Source organism: Ovis canadensis, chromosome 13 (genome assembly GCF_042477335.2).
Source record: "Ovis canadensis isolate MfBH-ARS-UI-01 breed Bighorn chromosome 13, ARS-UI_OviCan_v2, whole genome shotgun sequence".
Taxonomy (NCBI): domain Eukaryota; kingdom Metazoa; phylum Chordata; class Mammalia; order Artiodactyla; family Bovidae; genus Ovis; species Ovis canadensis.
Genome location: NC_091257.1, coordinates 8,121,934 through 8,146,338, shown reverse-complemented (window position 1 = coordinate 8,146,338; position 24,405 = coordinate 8,121,934).

Here is a 24,405-nt window from a genome sequence, read left to right as displayed (position 1 = left end):
ACTGCGTGACACTGCTGCTACCGCTCTGGAGGAAATTGCAAGTGCATGCCCGCATTCGAGACGAGGACTGACTCCCCTGGGGAGACTCCAGAAGTACCCCAAGATCCATGTCAGCACTGGAGAGGAATCCTCAGGTTCCGGCCCCGACTCCACACAAGGTCTTAGGCCCCGGCATCGACGGGAGAGGAATTCCGAGAGGCCCCCGAGGAACTCGCATGGGGACTGGCCTTTCCTGAGGCCACCAGAGCGGGTCCCTGAGGTCCCCGTCGTAAGTCGAGAGCACCTGCCGCAACTCGAGAAAATCCAGGAGGTTTTGCCCTCCAGGCGAGATGAGGCCCATTTCCGCTGAGGCTTCTCGAGGCCAATCACATCTAACCACTGGAACTTCCAAAGGGTCCTTCACACCATTGCTGCAACTCAAGAAGTTCCCCGACATACCCGTCTCCACTCGAGAGGAAGCACGTGGGGTCCCGCACACATCCAGGGGAGCCCCGTTTCCGCCTCCTAGCTCGAGATGAGGGATCCTTTCCCTGTTTCTTAGGGAAAGAATTCCCGGCGTTCCCGTCGCATCTCAAGAGGAGGCGCTCTCCACAGGAAAGGCGAGAGGAACTCCAGGGTCGAGACACCATTCCAAGAGTCCCCCATATGTGTCAGTTCATTCCAGAGGAACCTGTTTTCCCTGCACTGCCTTGACGTTCAAGCCGAGGATCGACTCCCACCACGTGTGCACGTGGGACAGCCCTGGGGGAAAGCCTCGTGGGAAAGCCTCGTGGGAAAGACTTGAGGGAAAACCATAGATCCTTTGATCCACGCGGCGGACTGCGTGACACTGCTGCTACCGCTCTGGAGGAAAGCGCAAGTGCATGCCCGCATTCGAGACGAGGACTGACTCCCCTGGGGAGACTCCAGAAGTACCCCAAGATCCATGTCAGCACTGGAGAGGAATCCTCAGGTTCCGGCCCCGACTCCACGCAAGGTCTTAGGCCCCGGCATCGACGGGAGAGGAATCCCGAGAGGTCCCGAGGAACTCGCATGGGGACTGGCCTTTCCTGAGGCCCCCAGAGCGGGTCCCTGAGGTCCCCGTCGTAAGTCGAGAGCACCTGCCGCAACTCGAGAAAATCCAGGAGGTTTTGCCCTCCAGGCGAGATGAGGCCCATTTCCGCTGAGGCTTCTCGAGGCCAATCACATCTAACCACTGGAACTTCCAAAGGGTCCTTCACACCCTTGCTGCAACTCAAGAAGTTCCCCGACATACCCGTCTCCACTCGAGAGGAAGCACGTGGTGTCCCGCACACATCCAGGGGAGCCCCGTTTCCGCCTCCTAGCTCGAGATGAGGGATCCTTCCCTGTTTCCTAGGGAAAGAATTCCCGGCGTTCCCGTCGCATCTCAAGAGGAGGCGCTCTCCACAGGAAAGGCGAGAGGAACTCCAGGGTCGTGCCACCATTCCAAGAGTCCCCCAGATGTGTCAGTCCATTCCAGGGGAACCTGTTTTCCCTGCACTGCCTTGACGTTCAAGCCGAGGATCGACTCCCACCACGTGTGCACGTGGGACAGCCCTGTGGGAAAGCCTCGTGGGAAAGCCTCGTGGGAAAGACTCGAGGGAAAACCATAGATCCTTTGATCCACGCGGCGGACTGCGTGACACTGCTGCTACCGCTCTGGAGGAAAGCGCAAGTGCATGCCCGCATTCGAGACGAGGACTGACTCCCCTAGGGAGACTCCAGAAGTACCCCAAGATCCATGTCAGCACTGGAGAGGAATCCTCAGGTTCCGGCCCCGACTCCACACAAGGTCTTAGGCCCCGGCATCGACGGGAGAGGAATCCCGAGACGCCCCCGAGGAACTCGCATGGGGACTGGCCTTTCCTGAGGCCACCAGAGCGGGTCCCTGAGGTCCCCGTCGTAAGTCGAGAGCACCTGCCGCAACGCGAGAAAATCCAGGAGGTTTTGCCCTCCAGGCGAGATGAGGCCCATTTCCGCTGAGGCTTCTCGAGGCCAATCACATCTAACCACTGGAACTTCCAAAGGGTCCTTCACACCCTTGCTGCAACTCAAGAAGTTCCCCGACATACCCGTCTCCACTCGAGAGGAAGCACGTGGTGTCCCGCACACATCCAGGGGAGCCCCGTTTCCGCCTCCTAGCTCGAGATGAGGGATCCTTTCCCTGTTTCGTAGGGAAAGAATTCCCGGCGTTCCCGTCGCATCTCAAGGGGAGGCGCTCTCCACAGGAAAGGCGAGAGGAACTCCAGGGTCGAGACACCATTCCAAGAGTCCCCCATATGTGTCAGTTCATTCCAGAGGAACCTGTTTTCCCTGCACTGCCTTGACGTTCAAGCCGAGGATCGACTCCCACCACGTGTGCACGTGGGACAGCCCTGGGGGAAAGCCTCGTGGGAAAGCCTCGTGGGAAAGACTTGAGGGAAAACCATAGATCCTTTGATCCACGCGGCGGACTGCGTGACACTGCTGCTACCGCTCTGGAGGAAAGCGCAAGTGCATGCCCGCATTCGAGACGAGGACTGACTCCCCTGGGGAGACTCCAGAAGTACCCCAAGATCCATGTCAGCACTGGAGAGGAATCCTCAGGTTCCGGCCCCGACTCCACGCAAGGTCTTAGGCCCCGGCATCGACGGGAGAGGAATCCCGAGAGGTCCCGAGGAACTCGCATGGGGACTGGCCTTTCCTGAGGCCCCCAGAGCGGGTCCCTGAGGTCCCCGTCGTAAGTCGAGAGCACCTGCCGCAACTCGAGAAAATCCAGGAGGTTTTGCCCTCCAGGCGAGATGAGGCCCATTTCCGCTGAGGCTTCTCGAGGCCAATCACATCTAACCACTGGAACTTCCAAAGGGTCCTTCACACCCTTGCTGCAACTCAAGAAGTTCCCCGACATACCCGTCTCCACTCGAGAGGAAGCACGTGGTGTCCCGCACACATCCAGGGGAGCCCCGTTTCCGCCTCCTAGCTCGAGATGAGAGATCCTTCCCTGTTTCCTAGGGAAAGAATTCCCGGCGTTCCCGTCGCATCTCAAGAGGAGGCGCTCTCCACAGGAAAGGCGAGAGGAACTCCAGGGTCGTGCCACCATTCCAAGAGTCCCCCAGATGTGTCAGTCCATTCCAGAGGAACCTGTTTTCCCTGCACTGCCTTGACGTTCAAGCCGAGGATCGACTCCCACCACGTGTGCACTTGGGACAGCCCTGTGGGAAAGCCTCGTGGGAAAGCCTCGTGGGAAAGACTCGAGGGAAAACCATAGATCCTTTGATCCACGCGGCGGACTGCGTGACACTGCTGCTACCGCTCTGGAGGAAAGCGCAAGTGCATGCCCGCAATCGAGACGAGGAATGACTCCCCTGGGGAGACTCCAGAAGTACACCAAGATCCATGTCAGCACTGGAGAGGAATCCTCAGGTTCCGGCCACGAATCCACACAAGGTCTTAGGCCCCGGCATCGACGGGAGAGGAATCCCGAGAGGCCCCCGAGGAACTCGCATGGGGACTGGCCTTTCCTGAGGCCACCAGAGCGGGTCCCTGAGGTCCCCGTCGTAAGTCGAGAGCACCTGCCGCAACGCGAGAAAATCCAGGAGGTTTTGCCCTCCAGGCGAGATGAGGCCCATTTCCGCTGAGGCTTCTCGAGGCCAATCACATCTAACCACTGGAACTTCCAAAGGGTCCTTCACACCCTTGCTGCAACTCAAGAAGTTCCCCGACATACCCGTCTGCACTCGAGAGGAAGCACGTGGGGTCCCGCTCACATCCAGGGGAGCCCCGTTTCCGCCTCCTAGCTCGAGATGAGGGATCCTTTCCCTGTTTCGTAGGGAAAGAATTCCCGGCGTTCCCGTCGCATCTCAAGAGGAGGCGCTCTCCACAGGAAAGGCGAGAGGAACTCCAGGGTCGAGACACCATTCCAAGAGTCCCCCAGATGTGTCAGTCCATTCCAGAGGAACCTGTTTTCCCTGCACTGCCTTGACGTTCAAGCCGAGGATCGACTCCCACCACGTGTGCACTTGGGACAGCCCTGTGGGAAAGCCTCGTGGGAAAGCCTCGTGGGAAAGACTCGAGGGAAAACCATAGATCCTTTGATCCACGCGGCGGACTGCGTGACACTGCTGCTACCGCTCTGGAGGAAAGCGCAAGTGCATGCCCGCAATCGAGACGAGGAATGACTCCCCTGGGGAGACTCCAGAAGTACACCAAGATCCATGTCAGCACTGGAGAGGAATCCTCAGGTTCCGGCCACGAATCCACACAAGGTCTTAGGCCCCGGCATCGACGGGAGAGGAATCCCGAGAGGCCCCCGAGGAACTCGCATGGGGACTGGCCTTTCCTGAGGCCACCAGAGCGGGTCCCTGAGGTCCCCGTCGTAAGTCGAGAGCACCTGCCGCAACGCGAGAAAATCCAGGAGGTTTTGCCCTCCAGGCGAGATGAGGCCCATTTCCGCTGAGGCTTCTCGAGGCCAATCACATCTAACCACTGGAACTTCCAAAGGGTCCTTCACACCCTTGCTGCAACTCAAGAAGTTCCCCGACATACCCGTCTGCACTCGAGAGGAAGCACGTGGTGTCCCGCACACATCCAGGGGAGCCCCGTTTCCGCCTCCTAGCTCGAGATGAGGGATCCTTTCCCTGTTTCGTAGGGAAAGAATTCCCGGCGTTCCCGTCGCATCTCAAGAGGAGGCGCTCTCCACAGGAAAGGCGAGAGGAACTCCAGGGCCATGCCACCATTCCAAGAGTCCCCCAGATGTGTCAGTCCATTCCAGAGGAACCTGTTTTCCCTGCACTGCCTTGACGTTCAAGCCGAGGATCGACTCCCACCACGTGTGCAAGTGGGACAGCCCTGTGGGAAAGTCTCGTGGGAAAGCCTCGTGGGAAAGACTCGAGGGAAAACCATAGATCCTTTGATCCACGCGGCGGACTGCGTGACACTGCTGCTACCGCTCTGGAGGAAAGCGCAAGTGCATGCCCGCATTCGAGACGAGGACTGACTCCCCTGGGGAGACTCCAGAAGTACCCCAAGATCCATGTCAGCACTGGAGAGGAATCCTCAGGTTCCGGCCCCGACTCCACACAAGGTCTTAGGCCAAGGCATCGACGGGAGAGGAATCCCGAGAGGCCCCCGAGGAACTCGCATGGGGACTGGCCTTTCCTGAGGCCACCAGAGCGGGTCCCTGAGGTCCCCGTCGTAAGTCGAGAGCACCTGCCGCAACTCGAGAAAATCCAGGAGGTTTTGCCCTCGAGGCCAGATGAGGCCCATTTCCTCTGAGGCTTCTCGAGGCCAATCACGTCTAACCACTGGAACTTCCAAAGGGTCCTTCACACCATTGCTGCAACTCAAGAAGTTCCCTGACATACCCGTCTCCACTCGAGAGGAAGCACGTGGGGTCCCGCACACATCCAGGGGAGCCCCGTTTCCGCCTCCTAGCTCGAGATGAGGGATCCTTTCCCTGTTTCGTAGGGAAAGAATTCCCGGCGTCCCCGTCGCATCTCAAGAGGAGGCGCTCTCCACAGGAAAGGCGAGAGGAACTCCAGGGTCGAGACACCATTCCAAGAGTCCCCCAGATGTGTCAGTCCATTCCAGAGGAACCTGTTTTCCCTGCACTGCCTTGACGTTCAAGCCGAGGATCGACTCCCACCACGTTTGCACTTGGGACAGCCCTGTGGGAAAGCCTCGTGGGAAAGCCTCGTGGGAAAGACTCGAGGGAAAACCATAGATCCTTTGATCCACGCGGCGGACTGCGTGACACTGCTGCTACCGCTCTGGAGGAAAGCGCAAGTGCATGCCCGCATTCGAGACGAGGCCTGACTCCCCTGGGGAGACTCCAGAAGTACCCCAAGATCCATGTCAGCAGTGGAGAGGAATCCTCAGGTTCCGGCCCCGACTCCACACAAGGTCTTAGGCCCCGGCATCGACGGGAGAGGAATCCCGAGAGGCCCCCGAGGAACTCGCATGGGGACTGGCCTTTCCTGAGGCCACCAGAGCGGGTCCCTGAGGTCCCCGTCGTAAGTCGAGAGCACCTGCCGCAACTCGAGAAAATCCAGGAGGTTTTGCCCTCCAGGCGAGATGAGGCCCATTTCCACTGAGGCTTCTCGAGGCCAATCACATCTAACCACTGGAACTTCCAAAGGGTCCTTCACACCCTTGCTGCAACTCAAGAAGTTCCCCGACATACCCGTCTGCACTCGAGAGGAAGTACGTGGTGTCCCGCACACTTCCAGGGGAGCCCCGTTTCGCCTCCTAGCTCGAGATGAGGGATCCTTTCCCTGTTTCGTAGGGAAAGAATTCCCGGCGTTCCCGTCGCATCTCAAGAGGAGGCGCTCTCCACAGGAAAGGCGAGAGGAACTCCAGGGTCGTGACACCATTCCAAGACTCCCCCAGATGTGTCAGTCCATTCAAGAGGAACCTGTTTTCCCTGCACTGCCTTGACGTTCAAGCCGAGGATCGACTCCCACCACGTGTGCTCGTGGGACAGCCCTGTGGGAAAGCCTCGTGGGAAAGCCTCGTGGGAAAGACTCGAGGGAAAACCATAGATCCTTTGATCCACGCGGCGGACTGCGTGACACTGCTGCTACCGCTCTGGAGGAAAGCGCAAGTGCATGCCCGCATTCGAGACGAGGACTGACTCCCCTGGGGAGACTCCAGAAGTACCCCAAGATCCATGTCAGCACTGGAGAGGAATCCTCAGGTTCCGGCCCCGACTCCACACAAGGTCTTAGGCCCCGGCATCGACGGGAGAGGAATCCCGAGAGGCCCCCGTGGAACTCGCATGGGGACTGGCCTTGCCTGAGGCCACCAGAGGGGGTCCCTGAGGTCCCCGTCGTAAGTCGAGAGCACCTGCCGCAACTCGAGAAAATCCAGGAGGTTTTGCCCTCCAGGCGAGATGAGGCCCATTTCCGCTGAGGCTTCTCGAGGCCAATCACATCTAACCACTGGAACTTCCAAAGGGTCCTTCACACCCTTGCTGCAACTCAAGAAGTTCCCCGACATACCCGTCTCCACTCGAGAGTAAGCACGTGGGGACCCGCACACATCCAGGGGAGCCCCGTTTCGCCTCCTAGCTCGAGATGAGGGATCCTTTCCCTGTTTCGTAGGGAAAGAATTCCCGGCGTTCCCGTCGCATCTCAAGAGGAGGCGCTCTCCACAGAAAGGCGAGAGGAACTCCAGGGTCGTGACACCATTCCTAGAGTCCCCCAGATGTGTCAGTCCATTCCAGAGGAACCTGTTTTCCGTGCACTGCCTTGACGTTCAAGCCGAGGATCGACTCCCACCACGTGTGCACGTGGGACAGCCCTGTGGGAAAGCCTCGGGGGAAAGCCTCGTGGGAAAGACTCGGGGGAAAACCATAGATCCTTTGATCCACGCGGCAGACTGCGTGACACTGCTGCTACCGCTCTGGAGGAAAGCGCAAGTGCATGCCCGCATTCGAGACGAGGACTGACTCCCCTGGGGAGACTCCAGAAGTACCCCAAGATCCATGTCAGCACTTGAGAGGAATCCTCAGGTTCCGGCCCCGACTCCACACAAGGTCTTAGGCCCCGGCATCGACGGGAGAGGAATCCCGAGAGGCCCCCGAGGAACTCGCATGGGGACTGGCCTTTCCTGAGGCCACCAGAGCGGGTCCCTGAGGTCCCCGTCGTAAGTCGAGAGCACCTGCCGCAACTCGAGAAAATCCAGGAGGTATTGCCCTCCAGGCGAGATGAGGCCCATTTCCGCTGAGGCTTCTCGAGGCCAATCACATCTAACCACTGGAACTTCCAAAGGGTCCTTCACACCATTGCTGCAACTCAAGAAGTTCCCCGACATACCCGTCTCCACTCGAGAGGAAGCACGTGGGGTCCCGCACACATCCAGGGGAGCCCCGTTTCCGCCTCCTAGCTCGAGATGAGGGATCCTTTCCCTGTTTTGTAGGGAAAGAATTCCCGGTGTTCCCGTCGCATCTCAAGAGGAGGCGCTCTCCACAGGAAAGGCGAGAGGAACTCCAGGGTCGTGCCACCATTCCAAGAGTCCCCCAGATGTGTCAGTCCATTCAAGAGGAACCTGTTTTCCCTGCACTGCCTTGACGTTCAAGCCGAGGATCGACTCCCACTACGTGTGCACGTGGGACAGCCCTGTGGGAAAGCCTCGTGGGAAAGCCTCGTGGGAAAGACTCGAGGGAAAACCATAGATCCTTTGATCCACGCGGCGGACTGCGTGACACTGCTGCTACCGCTCTGGAGGAAAGCGCAAGTGCATGCCCGCATTCGAGACGAGGACTGACTCCCCTGGGGAGACTCCAGAAGTACCCCAAGATCCATGTCAGCACTGGAGAGGAATCCTCAGGTTCCGGCCCCGACTCCACACAAGATCTTAGGCCCCGGCATCGACGGGAGAGGAATCCCGAGAGGCCCCCGTGGAACTCGCATGGGGACTGGCCTTGCCTGAGGCCACCAGAGGGGGTCCCTGAGGTCCCCGTCGTAAGTCGAGAGCACCTGCCGCAACTCGAGAAAATCCAGGAGGTTTTGCCCTCCAGGCGAGATGAGGCCCATTTCCGCTGAGGCTTCTCGAGGCCAATCACATCTAACCACTGGAACTTCCAAAGGGTCCTTCACACCCTTGCTGCAACTCAAGAAGTTCCCCGACATACCCGTCTCCACTCGAGAGGAAGCACGTGGGGACCCGCACACATCCAGGGGAGCCCCGTTTCGCCTCCTAGCTCGAGATGAGGGATCCTTTCCCTGTTTCGTAGGGAAAGAATTCCCGGCGTTCCCGTCGCATCTCAAGAGGAGGCGCTCTCCACAGGAAAGGCGAGAGGAACTCCAGGGTCGTGCCACCATTCCAAGAGTCCCCCAGATGTGTCAGTCCATTCCAGAGGAACCTGTTTTCCCTGCACTGCCTTGAGGTTCAAGCCGAGGATCGCCTCCCACCACGTGTGCACGTGGGACAGCCCTGTGGGAAAGCCTCGTGGGAAAGCCTCGTGGGAAAGACTCGAGGGAAAACCATAGATCCTTTGATCCACGCGGCGGACTGCGTGACACTGCTGCTACCGCTCTGGAGGAAAGCGCAAGTGCATGCCCGCATTCGAGACGAGGACTGACTCCCCTGGGGAGACTCCAGAAGTACCCCAAGATCCATGTCAGCACTGGAGAGGAATCCTCAGGTTCCGGCCCCGACTCCACACAAGGTCTTAGGCCCCGGCATCGACGGGAGAGGAATCCCGAGAGGCCCCCGAGGAACTCGCATGGGGACTGGCCTTTCCTGAGGCCACCAGAGCGGGTCCCTGAGGTCCCCGTCGTAAGTCGAGAGCACCTGCCGCAACTCGAGAAAATCCAGGAGGTTTTGCCCTCCAGGCGAGATGAGGCCCATTTCCGCTGAGGCTTCTCGAGGCCAATCACATCTAACCACTGGACTTCCAAAGGGTCCTTCACACCATTGCTGCAACACAAGAAGTTCCCCGAAATACCCGTCTCCACTCGAGAGGAAGCACGTGGGGTCCCGCACACATCCAGGGGAGCCCCGTTTCCGCCTCCTAGCTCGAGATGAGGGATCCTTTCCCTGTTTCGTAGGGAAAGAATTCCCGGCGTTCCCGTCGCATCTCAAGAGGAGTCGCTCTCCACAGGAAAGGCGATAGGAACTCCAGGGTCGTGACACCATTCCAAGAGTCCCCCAGATGTGTCAGTCCATTCCAGAGGAACCTGTTTTCCCTTCACTGCCTTGACGTTCAAGCCGAGGATCGACTCCCACTACGTGTGCACGTGGGACAGCCCTGTGGGAAAGCCTCGTGGGAAAGCCTCGTGGGAAAGACTCGAGGGAAAACCATAGATCCTTTGATCCACGCGGCGGACTGCGTGACACTGCTGCTACCGCTCTGAAGGAAAGCGCAAGTGCATGCCCGCATTCGAGACGAGGACTGACTCCCCTGGGGAGACTCCAGAAGTACCCCAAGATCCATGTCAGCACTGGAGAGGAATCCTCAGGTTCCGGCCCCGACTCCACACAAGGTCTTAGGCCCCGGCATCGACGGGAGAGGAATCCCGAGAGGCCCCCGAGGAACTCGCATGGGGACTGGCCTTTCCTGAGGCCACCAGAGCGGGTCCCTGAGGTCCCCGTCGTAAGTCGAGAGCACCTGCCGCAACTCGAGAAAATCCAGGAGGTTTTGCCCTCCAGGCGAGATGAGGCCCATTTCCGCTGAGGCTTCTCGAGGCCAATCACATCTAACCACTGGACTTCCAAAGGGTCCTTCACACCATTGCTGCAACACAAGAAGTTCCCCGAAATACCCGTCTCCACTCGAGAGGAAGCACGTGGGGTCCCGCACACATCCAGGGGAGCCCCGTTTCCGCCTCCTAGCTCGAGATGAGGGATCCTTTCCCTGTTTCGTAGGGAAAGAATTCCCGGCGTTCCCGTCGCATCTCAAGAGGAGGCGCTCTCCACAGGAAAGGCGATAGGAACTCCAGGGTCGAGACACCATTCCAAGAGTCCCCCAGATGTGTCAGTCCATTCCAGAGGAACCTGTTTTCCCTGCACTGCCTTGACGTTCAAGCCGAGGATCGACTCCCACCACGTGTGCACGTGGGACAGCCTTGTGGGAAAGCCTCGTGGGAAAGCCTCGTGGAAAAGACTCGAGGGAAAACCATAGATCCTTTGATCCACGCGGCGGACTGCGTGACACTGCTGCTACCGCTCTGGAGGAAAGCGCAAGTGCATGCCCGCATTCGAGACGAGGACTGACTCCCCTGGGGAGACTCCAGAATTACCCCAAGATCCATGTCAGCACTGGAGAGGAATCCTCAGGTTCCGGCCCCGACTCCACACAAGGTCTTAGGCCCCGGCATCGATGGGAGAGGAATCCCGATAGGCCCCCGTGGAACTCGCATGGGGACTGGCCATTCCTGAGGCCACCAGAGCGGGTCCCTGAGGTCCCCGTCGTAAGTCGAGAGCACCTGCCGCAACTCGAGAAAATCCAGGAGGTTTTGCCCTCCAGGCGAGATGAGGCCCATTTCCGCTGAGGCTTCTCGAGGCCAATCACATCTAACCACTGGAACTTCCAAAGGGTCCTTCACACCCTTGCTGCAACTCAAGAAGTTCCCCGACATACCCGTCTCCACTCGAGAGGAAGCACGTGGGGTCCCGCACACATCCTGGGGTGCCCCGTTTCGCCTCCTATCTGAGATGAGGGATCCTTTCCCTGTTTCGTAGGGAAAGAATTCCCGGCGTTCCCGTCGCATCTCAAGAGGAGGCGCTCTCCACAGGAAAGGCGAGAGGAACTCCAGGGTCGTGCCACCATTCCAAGAGTCCCCCAGATGTGTCAGTCCATTCCAGAGGAACCTGTTTTCCCTGCACTGCCTTGACGTTCAAGCCGAGGATCGACTCCCACCACGTGTGCACGTGGGACAGCCCTGTGGGAAAGCCTCGTGGGAAAGCCTCGTGGGAAAGACTCGAGGGAAAACCATAGATCCTTTGATCCACGCGGCGGACTGCGTGACACTGCTGCTACCGATCTGGAGGAAAGCGCAAGTGCATGCCCGCATTCGAGACGAGGACTGACTCCCCTGGGGAGACTCCAGAAGTACCCCAAGATCCATGTCAGCACTGGAGAGGAATCCTCAGGTTCCGGCCCCGACTCCACACAAGGTCTTAGGCCCCGGCATCGACGGGAGAGGAATCCCGAGAGGCCCCCGAGGAACTCGCATGGGGACTGGCCTTTCCTGAGGCCACCAGAGCGGGTCCCTGAGGTCCCCGTTGTAAGTCGAGAGCACCTGCCGCAACTCGAGAAAATCCAGGAGGTTTTGCCCTCCAGGCGAGATGAGGCCCATTTCCGCTGAGGCTTCTCGAGGCCAATCACATCTAACCACTGGAACTTCCAAAGGGTCCTTCACACCCTTGCTGCAACTCAAGAAGTTCCCCGAGATACCCGTCTCCACTCGAGAGGAAGCACGTGGGGTCCCGCACACATCCAGGGGAGCCCCGTTTCCGCCTCCTAGCTCGAGATGAGGGATCCTTTCCCTGTTTCGTAGCGAAAGAATTCCCGGCGTTCCAGTCGCATCTCAAGAGGAGGCGCTCTCCACAGGAAAGGCGAGAGGAACTCCAGGGTCGTGACACCATTCCAAGAGTCCCCCAGATGTGTCAGTCCATTCGAGAGGAACCTGTGTTCCCTGCACTGCCTTGACGTTCAAGCCGAGGATCGACTCCCACCACGTGTGCACGTGGGACAGCCCTGTGGGAAAGCCTCGGGGGAAAGCCTCGTGGGAAAGACTCCAGGGAAAACCATAGATCCTTTGATCCACGCGGCGGACTGCGTGACACTGCTGCTACCGCTCTGGAGGAAAGCGCAAGTGCATGCCCGCATTCGAGACGAGGACTGACTCCCCTGGGGAGACTCCAGAAATACCCCAAGATCCATGTCAGCACTGGAGAGGAATCCTCAGGTTCCGGCCCCGACTCCACACAAGGTCTTAGGCCCCGGCATCGACGGGAGAGGAATCCCGAGAGGCCCCCGAGGAACTCGCATGGGGACTGGCCTTTCCTGAGGCCACCAGAGCAGGTCCCTGAGGTCCCCGTCGTAAGTCGAGAGCACCTGCCGCAACTCGAGAAAATCCAGGAGGTTTTGCCCTCCAGGCGAGATGAGGCCCATTTCCGCTGAGCCTTCTCGAGGCCAATCACATCTAACCACTGGAACTTTCAGAGGGTCCTTCACACCCTTGCTGCAACTCAAGAAGTTCCCCGACATACCCGTCTGCACTCGAGAGGAAGCACGTGGGGTCCCGCACACATCCAGGGGAGCCCCGTTTCCGCCTCCTAGCTCGAGATGAGGGATCCTTTCCCTGTTTCGTAGCGAAAGAATTCCCGGCGTTCCCGTCGCATCTCAAGAGGAGGCGCTCTCCACAGGAAAGGCGAGAGGAACTCCAGGGTCGTGACACCATTCCAAGACTCCCCCAGATGTGTCAGTCCATTCCAGATGAACCTGTTTTCAGTGCACTGCCTTGACGTTCAAGCCGAGGATCGACTCCCACCACGTGTGCACGTGGGACAGCCCTGTGGGAAAGCCTCGGGGGAAAGCCTCGTGGGAAAGACTCGAGGGAAAACCATAGATCCTTTGATCCACTCGGCAGACTGCGTGACACTGCTGCTACCGCTCTGGAGGAAAGCGCAAGTGCATGCCCGCATTCGAGACGAGGCCTGACTCCCCTGGGGAGACTCCAGAAGTACCCCAAGATCCATGTCAGCAGTGGAGAGGAATCCTCAGGTTCCGGCCCCGACTCCACACAAGGTCGTAGGCCCGGCATCGACGGGAGAGGAATCCCGAGAGGCCCCCGAGGAACTCGCATGGGGACTGGCCTTTCCTGAGGCCACCAGAGCGGGTCCCTGAGGTCCCCGTCGTAAGTCGAGAGCACCTGCCGCAACTCGAGAAAATCCAGGAGGTTTTGCCCTCCAGGCGAGATGAGGCCCATTTCCGCTGAGGCTTCTCGAGGCCAATCACATCTAACCACTGGAAATTTCAAAGGGTCCTTCACACCCTTGCTGCAACTCAAGAAGTTCCCCAACATACCCGTCTGCACTCGAGAGGAAACACGTGGTGTCCCGCACACATCTAGGGGAGCCCCGTTTCCGCCTCCTAGCTCGAGATGAGGGATCCTTTCCCTGTTTCGTAGGGAAAGAATTCCCGGCGTTCCCGTCGCATCTCAAGAGGAGGCGCTCTCCACAGGAAAGGCGAGAGGAACTCCAGGGTCATGCCACCATTCCAAGAGTCCCCCAGATGTGTCAGTCCATTCCAGAGGAACCTGTTTTCCCTGCACTGTCTTGACGTTCAAGCCGAGGATCGACTCCCACCACGTGTGCACGTGGGACAGCCCTGTGGGAAAGCCTCGTGGGAAAGCCTCGTGGGAAAGACTCGAGGGAAAACCATAGATCCTTTGATCCACGCGGCGGACTGCGTGACACGGCTGCTACCGCTCTGGAGGAAAGCGCAAGTGCATGCCCGCATTCGAGACGAGGACTGACTCCCCTGGGGAGACTCCAGAAGTACCCCAAGATCCATGTCAGCACTGGAGAGGAATCCTCAGGTTCCGGCCCCGACTCCACACAAGGTCGTAGGCCCGGCATCGACGGGAGAGGAATCCCGAGAGGCCCCCGAGGAACTCGCATGGGGACTGGCCTTTCCTGAGGCCACCAGAGCGGGTCCCTGAGGTCCCCGTCGTAAGTCGAGAGCACCTGCCGCAACTCGAGAAAATCCAGGAGGTTTTGCCCTCCAGGCGAGATGAGGCCCATTTCCGCTGAGGCTTCTCGAGGCCAATCACATCTAACCACTGGAACTTTCAGAGGGTCCTTCACACCCTTGCTGCAACTCAAGAAGTTCCTCGACATACCCGTCTGCACTCGAGAGGAAGCACGTGGTGTCCCGCACACATCCAGGGGAGCCCCGTTTCCGCCTCCTAGCTCGAGATGAGGGATCCTTTCCCTGTTTCGTAGGGAAAGAATTCCCGGCGTTCCCGTCGCATCTCAAGAGGAGGCGCTCTCCACAGGAAAGGCGAGAGGAACTCCAGGGTCGTGACACCATTCCAAGAGTCCCCCAGATGTGTCAGTCCATTCCAGATGAACCTGTTTTCCGTGCACTGCCTTGACGTTCAAGCCAAGGATCGACTCCCACCACGTGTGCACGTGGGACAGCCCTGTGGGAAAGCCTCGGGGGAAAGCCTCGTGGGAAAGACTCGAGGGAAAACCATAGATCCTTTGATCCACGCGGCGGACTGCGTGACACTGCTGCTACCGCTCTGGAGGAAAGCGCAAGTGCATGCCCGCATTCGAGACGAGGACTGACTCCCCTGGGGAGACTCCAGAAGTACCCCAAGATCCATGTCAGCACTGGAGAGGAATCCTCAGGTTCCGGCCCCGACTCCACACAAGGTCGTAGGCCCCGGCATCGACGGGAGAGGAATCCCGAGAGGCCCCCGAGGAACTCGCATGGGGACTGGCCTTTCCTGAGGCCACCAGAGCGGGTCCCTGAGGTCCCCGTCGTAAGTCGAGAGCACCTGCCGCAACTCGAGAAAATCCAGGAGGTTTTGCCCTCCAGGCGAGATGAGGCCCATTTCCGCTGAGGCTTCTCGAGGCCAATCACATCTAACCACTGGAATTTTCAAAGGGTCCTTCACACCCTTGCTGCAACTCAAGAAGTTCCCCAATATACCCGTCTGCACTCGAGAGGAAGCACGTGGTGTCCCGCACACATCCAGGGGAGCCCCGTTTCCGCCTCCTAGCTCGAGATGAGGGATCCTTTCCCTGTTTCGTAGGGAAAGAATTCCCGGCGTTCCCGGCGCATCTCAAGAGGAGGCGCTCTCCACAGGAAAGGCGAGAGGAACTCCAGGGTCATGCCACCATTCCAAGAGTCCCCCAGATGTGTCAGTCCATTCCAGAGGAACCTGTTTTCCCTGCACTGCCTTGACGTTCAAGCCGAGGATCGACTCCCACCACGTGTGCACGTGGGACAGCCCTGTGGGAAAGCCTCGTGGGAAAGCCTCGTGGGAAAGACTCGGGGGAAAACCATAGATCCTTTGATCCACGCGGCAGACTGCGTGACACTGCTGCTACCGCTCTGGAGGAAAGCGCAAGTGCATGCCCGCATTCGAGACGAGGACTGACTCCCCTGGGGAGACTCCAGAAGTACCCCAAGATCCATGTCAGCACTGGAGAGGAATCCTCAGGTTCCGGCCCCGACTCCACACAAGGTCTTAGGCCCCGGCATCGACGGGAGAGGAATCCCGAGAGGCCCCCGAGGAACTCGCATGGGGACTGGCCTTTCCTGAGGCCACCAGAGCGGGTCCCTGAGGTCCCCGTCGTAAGTCGAGAGCACCTGCCGCAACTCGAGAAAATCCAGGAGGTATTGCCCTCCAGGCGAGATGAGGCCCATTTCCGCTGAGGCTTCTCGAGGCCAATCACATCTAACCACTGGAACTTCCAAAGGGTCCTTCACACCATTGCTGCAACTCAAGAAGTTCCCCGACATACCCGTCTCCACTCGAGAGGAAGCACGTGGGGTCCCGCACACATCCAGGGGAGCCCCGTTTCCGCCTCCTAGCTCGAGATGAGGGATCCTTTCCCTGTTTTGTAGGGAAAGAATTCCCGGTGTTCCCGTCGCATCTCAAGAGGAGGCGCTCTCCACAGGAAAGGCGAGAGGAACTCCAGGGTCGTGCCACCATTCCAAGAGTCCCCCAGATGTGTCAGTCCATTCAAGAGGAACCTGTTTTCCCTGCACTGCCTTGACGTTCAAGCCGAGGATCGACTCCCACCACGTGTGCTCGTGGGACAGCCCTGTGGGAAAGCCTCGTGGGAAAGCCTCGTGGGAAAGACTCGAGGGAAAACCATAGATCCTTTGATCCACGCGGCGGACTGCGTGACACTGCTGCTACCGCTCTGGAGGAAAGCGCAAGTGCATGCCCGCATTCGAGACGAGGACTGACTCCCCTGGGGAGACTCCAGAAGTACCCCAAGATCCATGTCAGCACTGGAGAGGAATCCTCAGGTTCCGGCCCCGACTCCACACAAGGTCTTAGGCCCCGGCATCGACGGGAGAGGAATCCCGAGAGGCCCCCGTGGAACTCGCATGGGGACTGGCCTTGCCTGAGGCCACCAGAGGGGGTCCCTGAGGTCCCCGTCGTAAGTCGAGAGCACCTGCCGCAACTCGAGAAAATCCAGGAGGTTTTGCCCTCCAGGCGAGATGAGGCCCATTTCCGCTGAGGCTTCTCGAGGCCAATCACATCTAACCACTGGAACTTCCAAAGGGTCCTTCACACCCTTGCTGCAACTCAAGAAGTTCCCCGACATACCCGTCTCCACTCGAGAGTAAGCACGTGGGGACCCGCACACATCCAGGGGAGCCCCGTTTCGCCTCCTAGCTCGAGATGAGGGATCCTTTCCCTGTTTCGTAGGGAAAGAATTCCCGGCGTTCCCGTCGCATCTCAAGAGGAGGCGCTCTCCACAGAAAGGCGAGAGGAACTCCAGGGTCGTGACACCATTCCTAGAGTCCCCCAGATGTGTCAGTCCATTCCAGAGGAACCTGTTTTCCGTGCACTGCCTTGACGTTCAAGCCGAGGATCGACTCCCACCACGTGTGCACGTGGGACAGCCCTGTGGGAAAGCCTCGGGGGAAAGCCTCGTGGGAAAGACTCGGGGGAAAACCATAGATCCTTTGATCCACGCGGCAGACTGCGTGACACTGCTGCTACCGCTCTGGAGGAAAGCGCAAGTGCATGCCCGCATTCGAGACGAGGACTGACTCCCCTGGGGAGACTCCAGAAGTACCCCAAGATCCATGTCAGCACTTGAGAGGAATCCTCAGGTTCCGGCCCCGACTCCACACAAGGTCTTAGGCCCCGGCATCGACGGGAGAGGAATCCCGAGAGGCCCCCGAGGAACTCGCATGGGGACTGGCCTTTCCTGAGGCCACCAGAGCGGGTCCCTGAGGTCCCCGTCGTAAGTCGAGAGCACCTGCCGCAACTCGAGAAAATCCAGGAGGTTTTGCCCTCCAGGCGAGATGAGGCCCATTTCCGCTGAGGCTTCTCGAGGCCAATCACATCTAACCACTGGAACTTCCAAAGGGTCCTTCACACCCTTGCTGCAACTCAAGAAGTTCCCCGACATACCCGTCTCCACTCGAGAGTAAGCACGTGGGGACCCGCACACATCCAGGGGAGCCCCGTTTCGCCTCCTAGCTCGAGATGAGGGATCCTTTCCCTGTTTCGTAGGGAAAGAATTCCCGGCGTTCCCGTCGCATCTCAAGAGGAGGCGCTCTCCACAGGAAAGGCGAGAGGAACTCCAGGGTCGTGCCACCATTCCAAGAGTCCCCCAGATGTGTCAGTCCATTCCAGAGGAACCTGTTTTCCCTGCACTGCCTTGACGTTCAAGCCGAGGATCGCCTCCCACCACGTGTGCACGTGGGACAGCCCTGTGGGAAAGCCTCGTGGGAAAACCTCGTGGGAAAGACTCGAGGGAAAACCATAGATCCTTTGATCCACGCGGCGGACTGCGTGACACTGCTGCTACCGCTCTGGAGGAAAGCGCAAGTGCATGCCCGCATTCGAGACGAGGACTGACTCCCCTGGGGAGACTCCAGAAGTACCCCAAGATCCATGTCAGCACTGGAGAGGAATCCTCAGGTTCCGGCCCCGACTCCACACAAGGTCTTAGGCCCCGGCATCGACGGGAGAGGAATCCCGAGAGGCCCCCGTGGAACTCGCATGGGGACTGGCCTTGCCTGAGGCCACCAGAGGGGGTCCCTGAGGTCCCCGTCGTAAGTCGAGAGCACCTGCCGCAACTCGAGAAAATCCAGGAGGTTTTGCCCTCCAGGCGAGATGAGGCCCATTTCCGCTGAGGCTTCTCGAGGCCAATCACATCTAACCACTGGAACTTCCAAAGGGTCCTTCACACCCTTGCTGCAATTCAAGAAGTTCCCCGACATACCCGTCTCCACTCGAGAGGAAGCACGTGGGGTCCCGCACACATCCAGGTGAGCCCCGTTTCGCCTCCTAGCTCGAGATGAGGGATCCTTTCCCTGTTTCGTAGGGAAAGAATTCCCGGCGTTCCCGTCGCATCTCAAGAGGAGGCGCTCTCCACAGGAAAGGCGAGAGGAACTCCAGGGTCGTGCCACCATTCCAAGAGTCCCCCAGATGTGTCAGTCCATTCCAGAGGAACCTGTTTTCCCTGCACTGCCTTGACGTTCAAGCCGAGGATCGACTCCCACCACGTGTGCACGTGGGACAGCCCTGTGGGAAAGCCTCGTGGGAAAGCCTCGTGGGAAAGACTCGAGGGAAAACCATAGATCCTTTGATCCACGCGGCGGACTGCGTGACACTGCTGCTACCGCTCTGGAGGAAAGCGCAAGTGCATGCCCGCATTCGAGACGAGGACTGACTCCCCTGTGGAGACTCCAGAAGTACCCCAAGATCCGTGTGAGCACTGGAGAGGAATCCTCAGGTTCCGGCTCCGACTCCACACAAGGTCGTAGGCCCGGCATCGACGGGAGAGGAATCCCGAGAGGCCCCAGAGGAACTCGCATGGGGACTGGCCTTTCCTGAGGCCACCGGAGCGGGTCCCTGAGGTCCCCGTCGTAAGTCGAGAGCACCTGCCGCAACTCGAGAAAATCCAGGAGGTTTTGCCCTCCAGGCGAGATGAGGCCCATTTCCGCTGAGGCTTCTCGAGGCCAATCACATCTAACCACTGGAACTTCCAAAGGGTCCTTCACACCATTGCTGCAACTCAAGAAGTTCCCCGAAATACCTGTCTCCACTCGAGAGGAAGCACGTGGGGTCCCGCACACATCCAGGGGAGCCCCGTTTCCGCCTCCTAGCTCGAGATGAGGGATCCTTTCCCTGTTTCGTAGGGAAAGAATTCCCGGCGTTCCCGTCGCATCTCAAGAGGAGGCGCTCTCCACAGGAAAGGCGATAGGAACTCCAGGGTCGAGACACCATTCCAAGAGTCCCCCAGATGTGTCAGTCCATTCCAGAGGAACCTGTTTTCCCTGCACTGCCTTGACGTTCAAGCCGAGGATCGACTCCCACCACGTGTGCACGTGGGACAGCCTTGTGGTAAAGCCTCGTGGGAAAGCCTCGTGGAAAAGACTCGAGGGAAAACCATAGATCCTTTGATCCACGCGGCGGACTGCGTGACACTGCTGCTACCGCTCTGGAGGAAAGCGCAAGTGCATGCCCGCATTCGAGACGAGGACTGACTCCCCTGGGGAGACTCCAGAATTACCCCAAGATCCATGTCAGCACTGGAGAGGAATCCTCAGGTTCCGGCCCCGACTCCACACAAGGTCTTAGGCCCCGGCATCGATGGGAGAGGAATCCCGAGAGGCCCCCGTGGAACTCGCATGGGGACTGGCCATTCCTGAGGCCACCAGAGCGGGTCCCTGAGGTCCCCGTCGTAAGTCGAGAGCACCTGCCGCAACTCGAGAAAATCCAGGAGGTTTTGCCCTCCAGGCGAGATGAGGCCCATTTCCGCTGAGGCTTCTCGAGGCCAATCACATCTAACCACTGGAACTTCCAAAGGGTCCTTCACACCCTTGCTGCAACTCAAGAAGTTCCCCGACATACCCGTCTCCACTCGAGAGGAAGCACGTGGGGTCCCGCACACATCCTGGGGTGCCCCGTTTCGCCTCCTATCTGAGATGAGGGATCCTTTCCCTGTTTCGTAGGGAAAGAATTCCCGGCGTTCCCGTCGCATCTCAAGAGGAGGCGCTCTCCACAGGAAAGGCGAGAGGAACTCCAGGGTCGTGCCACCATTCCAAGAGTCCCCCAGATGTGTCAGTCCATTCCAGAGGAACCTGTTTTCCCTGCACTGCCTTGACGTTCAAGCCGAGGATCGACTCCCACCACGTGTGCACGTGGGACAGCCCTGTGGGAAAGCCTCGTGGGAAAGCCTCGTGGGAAAGACTCGAGGGAAAACCATAGATCCTTTGATCCACGCGGCGGACTGCGTGACACTGCTGCTACCGATCTGGAGGAAAGCGCAAGTGCATGCCCGCATTCGAGACGAGGACTGACTCCCCTGGGGAGACTCCAGAAGTACCCCAAGATCCATGTCAGCACTGGAGAGGAATCCTCAGGTTCCGGCCCCGACTCCACACAAGGTCTTAGGCCCCGGCATCGACGGGAGAGGAATCCCGAGAGGCCCCCGAGGAACTCGCATGGGGACTGGCCTTTCCTGAGGCCACCAGAGCGGGTCCCTGAGGTCCCCGTCGTAAGTCGAGAGCACCTGCCGCAACTCGAGAAAATCCAGGAGGTTTTGCCCTCCAGGCGAGATGAGGCACATTTCCGCTGAGGCTTCTCGAGGCCAATCACATCTAACCACTGGACTTCCAAAGGGTCCTTCACACCATTGCTGCAACACAAGAAGTTCCCCGAAATACCCGTCTCCACTCGAGAGGAAGCACGTGGGGTCCCGCACACATCCAGGGGAGCCCCGTTTCCGCCTCCTAGCTCGAGATGAGGGATCCTTTCCCTGTTTCGTAGGGAAAGAATTCCCGGCGTTCCCGTCGCATCTCAAGAGGAGGCGCTCTCCACAGGAAAGGCGATAGGAACTCCAGGGTCGTGCCACCATTCCAAGAGTCCCCGAGATGTGTCAGTCCATTCCAGAGGAACCTGTTTTCCCTGCACTGCCTTGACGTTCAAGCCGAGGATCGACTCCCACCACGTGTGCACGTGGGACAGCCCTGTGGGAAAGCCTCGTGGGAAAGCCTCGTGGGAAAGACTCGAGGGAAAACCATAGATACTTTGATCCACACGGCGGACTGCGTGACACTGCTGCTACCGCTCTGGAGGAAAGCGCAAGTGCATGCCCGCATTCGAGACGAGGACTGACTCCCCTGGGGAGACTCCAGAAGTACCCCAAGATCCATGTCAGCACTGGAGAGGAATCCTCAGGTTCCGGCCCCGACTCCACACAAGGTCTTAGGCCCCGGCATCGACGGGAGAGGAATCCCGAGAGGCCCCCGAGGAACTCGCATGGGGACTGGCCTTTCCTGAGGCCACCAGAGCGGGTCCCTGAGGTCCCCGTCGTAAGTCGAGAGCACCTGCCGCAACTCGAGAAAATCCAGGAGGTTTTGCCCTCCAGGCGAGATGAGGCCCATTTCCACTGAGGCTTCTCGAGGCCAATCACATCTAACCACTGGAACTTCCAAAGGGTCCTTCACACCCTTGCTGCAACTCAAGAAGTTCCCCGACATACCCGTCTCCACTCGAGAGGAAGCACGTGGGGTCCCGCACACATCCAGGTGAGCCCCGTTTCGCCTCCTAGCTCGAGATGAGGGATCCTTTCCCTGTTTCGTAGGGAAAGAATTCCCGGCGTTCCCGTCGCATCTCAAGAGGAGGCGCTCTCCACAGGAAAGGCGAGAGGAACTCCAGGGTCGTGCCACCATTCCAAGAGTCCCCCAGATGTGTCAGTCCATTCCAGAGGAACCTGTTTTCCTTGCACTGCCTTGACGTTCAAGCCGAGGATCGACTCCCACCACGTGTGCACGTGGGACAGCCCTGTGGGAAAGCCTCGTGGGAAAGCCTCGTGGGAAAGACTCGAGGGAAAACCATAGATCCTTTGATCCACGCGGCGGACTGCGTGACACTGCTGCTACCGCTCTGGAGGAAAGCGCAAGTGCATGCCGCATTCGAGACGAGGACTGACTCCCCTGTGGAGACTCCAGAAGTACCCCAAGATCCGTGTGAGCACTGGAGAGGAATCCTCAGGTTCCGGCTCCGACTCCACACAAGGTCGTAGGCCCGGCATCGACGGGAGAGGAATCCCGAGAGGCCCCAGAGGAACTCGCATGGGGACTGGCCTTTCCTGAGGCCACCGGAGCGGGTCCCTGAGGTCCCCGTCGTAAGTCGAGAGCACCTGCCGCAACTCGAGAAAATCCAGGAGGTTTTGCCCTCCAGGCGAGATGAGGCCCATTTCCGCTGAGGCTTCTCGAGGCCAATCACATCTAACCACTGGAACTTCCAAAGGGTCCTTCACACCATTGCTGCAACTCAAGAAGTTCCCCGAAATACCCGTCTCCACTCGAGAGGAAGCACGTGGGGTCCCGCACACATCCAGGGGAGCCCCGTTTCTGCCTCCTAGCTCGAGATGAGGGATCCTTTCCCTGTTTCGTAGGGAAAGAATTCCCGGCGTTCCCGTCGCATCTCAAGAGGAGGCCCTCTCCACAGGAAAGGCGATAGAAACTCCAGGGTCGTGACACCATTCCAAGAGTCCCCCAGATGTGTCAGTCCATTCCAGAGGAACCTTTTTCCCTGCACTGCCTTGACGTTCAAGCCGAGGATCGACTCCCACCACGTGTGCACGTGGGACAGCCCTGTGGGAAAGCCTCGTGGGAAAGCCTCGTGGAAAAGACTCGAGGGAAAACCATAGATCCTTTGATCCACGCGGCGGACTGCGTGACACTGCTGCTACCGCTCTGGAGGAAAGCGCAAGTGCATGCCCGCATTCGAGACGAGGACTGACTCCCCTGGGGAGACTCCAGAAGTACCCCAAGATCCATGTCAGCACTGGAGAGGAAACCTCATGTTCCGGCCCCGACTCCACACAAGGTCTTAGGCCCCGGCATCGACGGGAGAGGAATCCCGAGAGGCCCCCGTGGAACTCGCATGGGGACTGGCCTTGCCTGAGGCCACCAGAGAGGGTCCCTGAGGTCCCCGTCGTAAGTCGAGAGCACCTGCCGCAACTCGAGAAAATCCAGGAGGTTTTGCCCTCCAGGCGAGATGAGGCCCATTTCCGCTGAGGCTTCTCGAGGCCAATCACATCTAAACACTGGAACTTCCAAAGGGTCCTTCACACCCTTGCTGCAACTCAAGAAGTTCCCCGACATACCCGTCTCCACTCGAGAGGAAGCACGTGGGGTCCCGCACACATCCTGGGGTGCCCCGTTTCGCCTCCTAGCTCGAGATGAGGGATCCTTTCCCTGTTTCGTAGGGAAAGAATTCCCGGCGTTCCCGTCGCATCTCAAGAGGAGGCGCTCTCCACAGGAAAGGCGAGAGGAACTCCAGGGTCGTGCCACCATTCCAAGAGTCCCCCAGATGTGTCAGTCCATTCCAGAGGAACCTGTTTTCCCTGCACTGCCTTGACGTTCAAGCCGAGGATCGAGTCCCACCACGTGTGCACGTGGGACAGCCCTGTGGGAAAGCCTCGTGGGAAAGCCTCGTGGGAAAGACTCGAGGGAAAACCATAGATCCTTTGATCCAAGCGGCGGACTGCGTGACACTGCTGCTACCGCTCTGGAGGAAAGCGCAAGTGCATGCCCGCATTCGAGACGAGGACTGACTCCCCTGGGGAGACTCCAGAAGTACCCCAAGATCCATGTCAGCACTGGAGAGGAATCCTCAGGTTCCGGCCCCGACTCCACACAAGGTCGTAGGCCCCGGCATCGACGGGAGAGGAATCCCGAGAGGCCCCCGTGGAACTCGCATGGGGACTGGCCTTGCCTGAGGCCACCAGAGCGGGTCCCTGAGGTCCCCGTCGTAAGTCGAGAGCACCTGCCGCAACTGGAGAAAATCCAGGAGGTTTTGCCCTCCAGGCGAGATGAGGCCCATTTCCGCTGAGGCTTCTCGAGGCCAATCACATCTAACCACTGGAACTTCCAAAGGGTCCTTCACACCCTTGCTGCAACTCAAGAAGTTCCCCGACATACCCGTCTCCACTCGAGAGGAAGCACGTGGGGTCCCGCACACATCCAGGGGAGCCCCGTTTCGCCTCCTAGCTCGAGATGAGGGATCCTTTCCCTGTTTCGTAGGGAAAGAATTCCCGGCGTTCCCGTCGCATCTCAAGAGGAGGCGCTCTCCACAGGAAAGGCGAGAGGAACTCCAGGGTCGTGCCACCATTCCAAGAGTCCCCCAGATGTGTCAGTCCATTCCAGAGGAACCTGTTTTCCCTGCACTTCCTTGACGTTCAAGCCGAGGATCG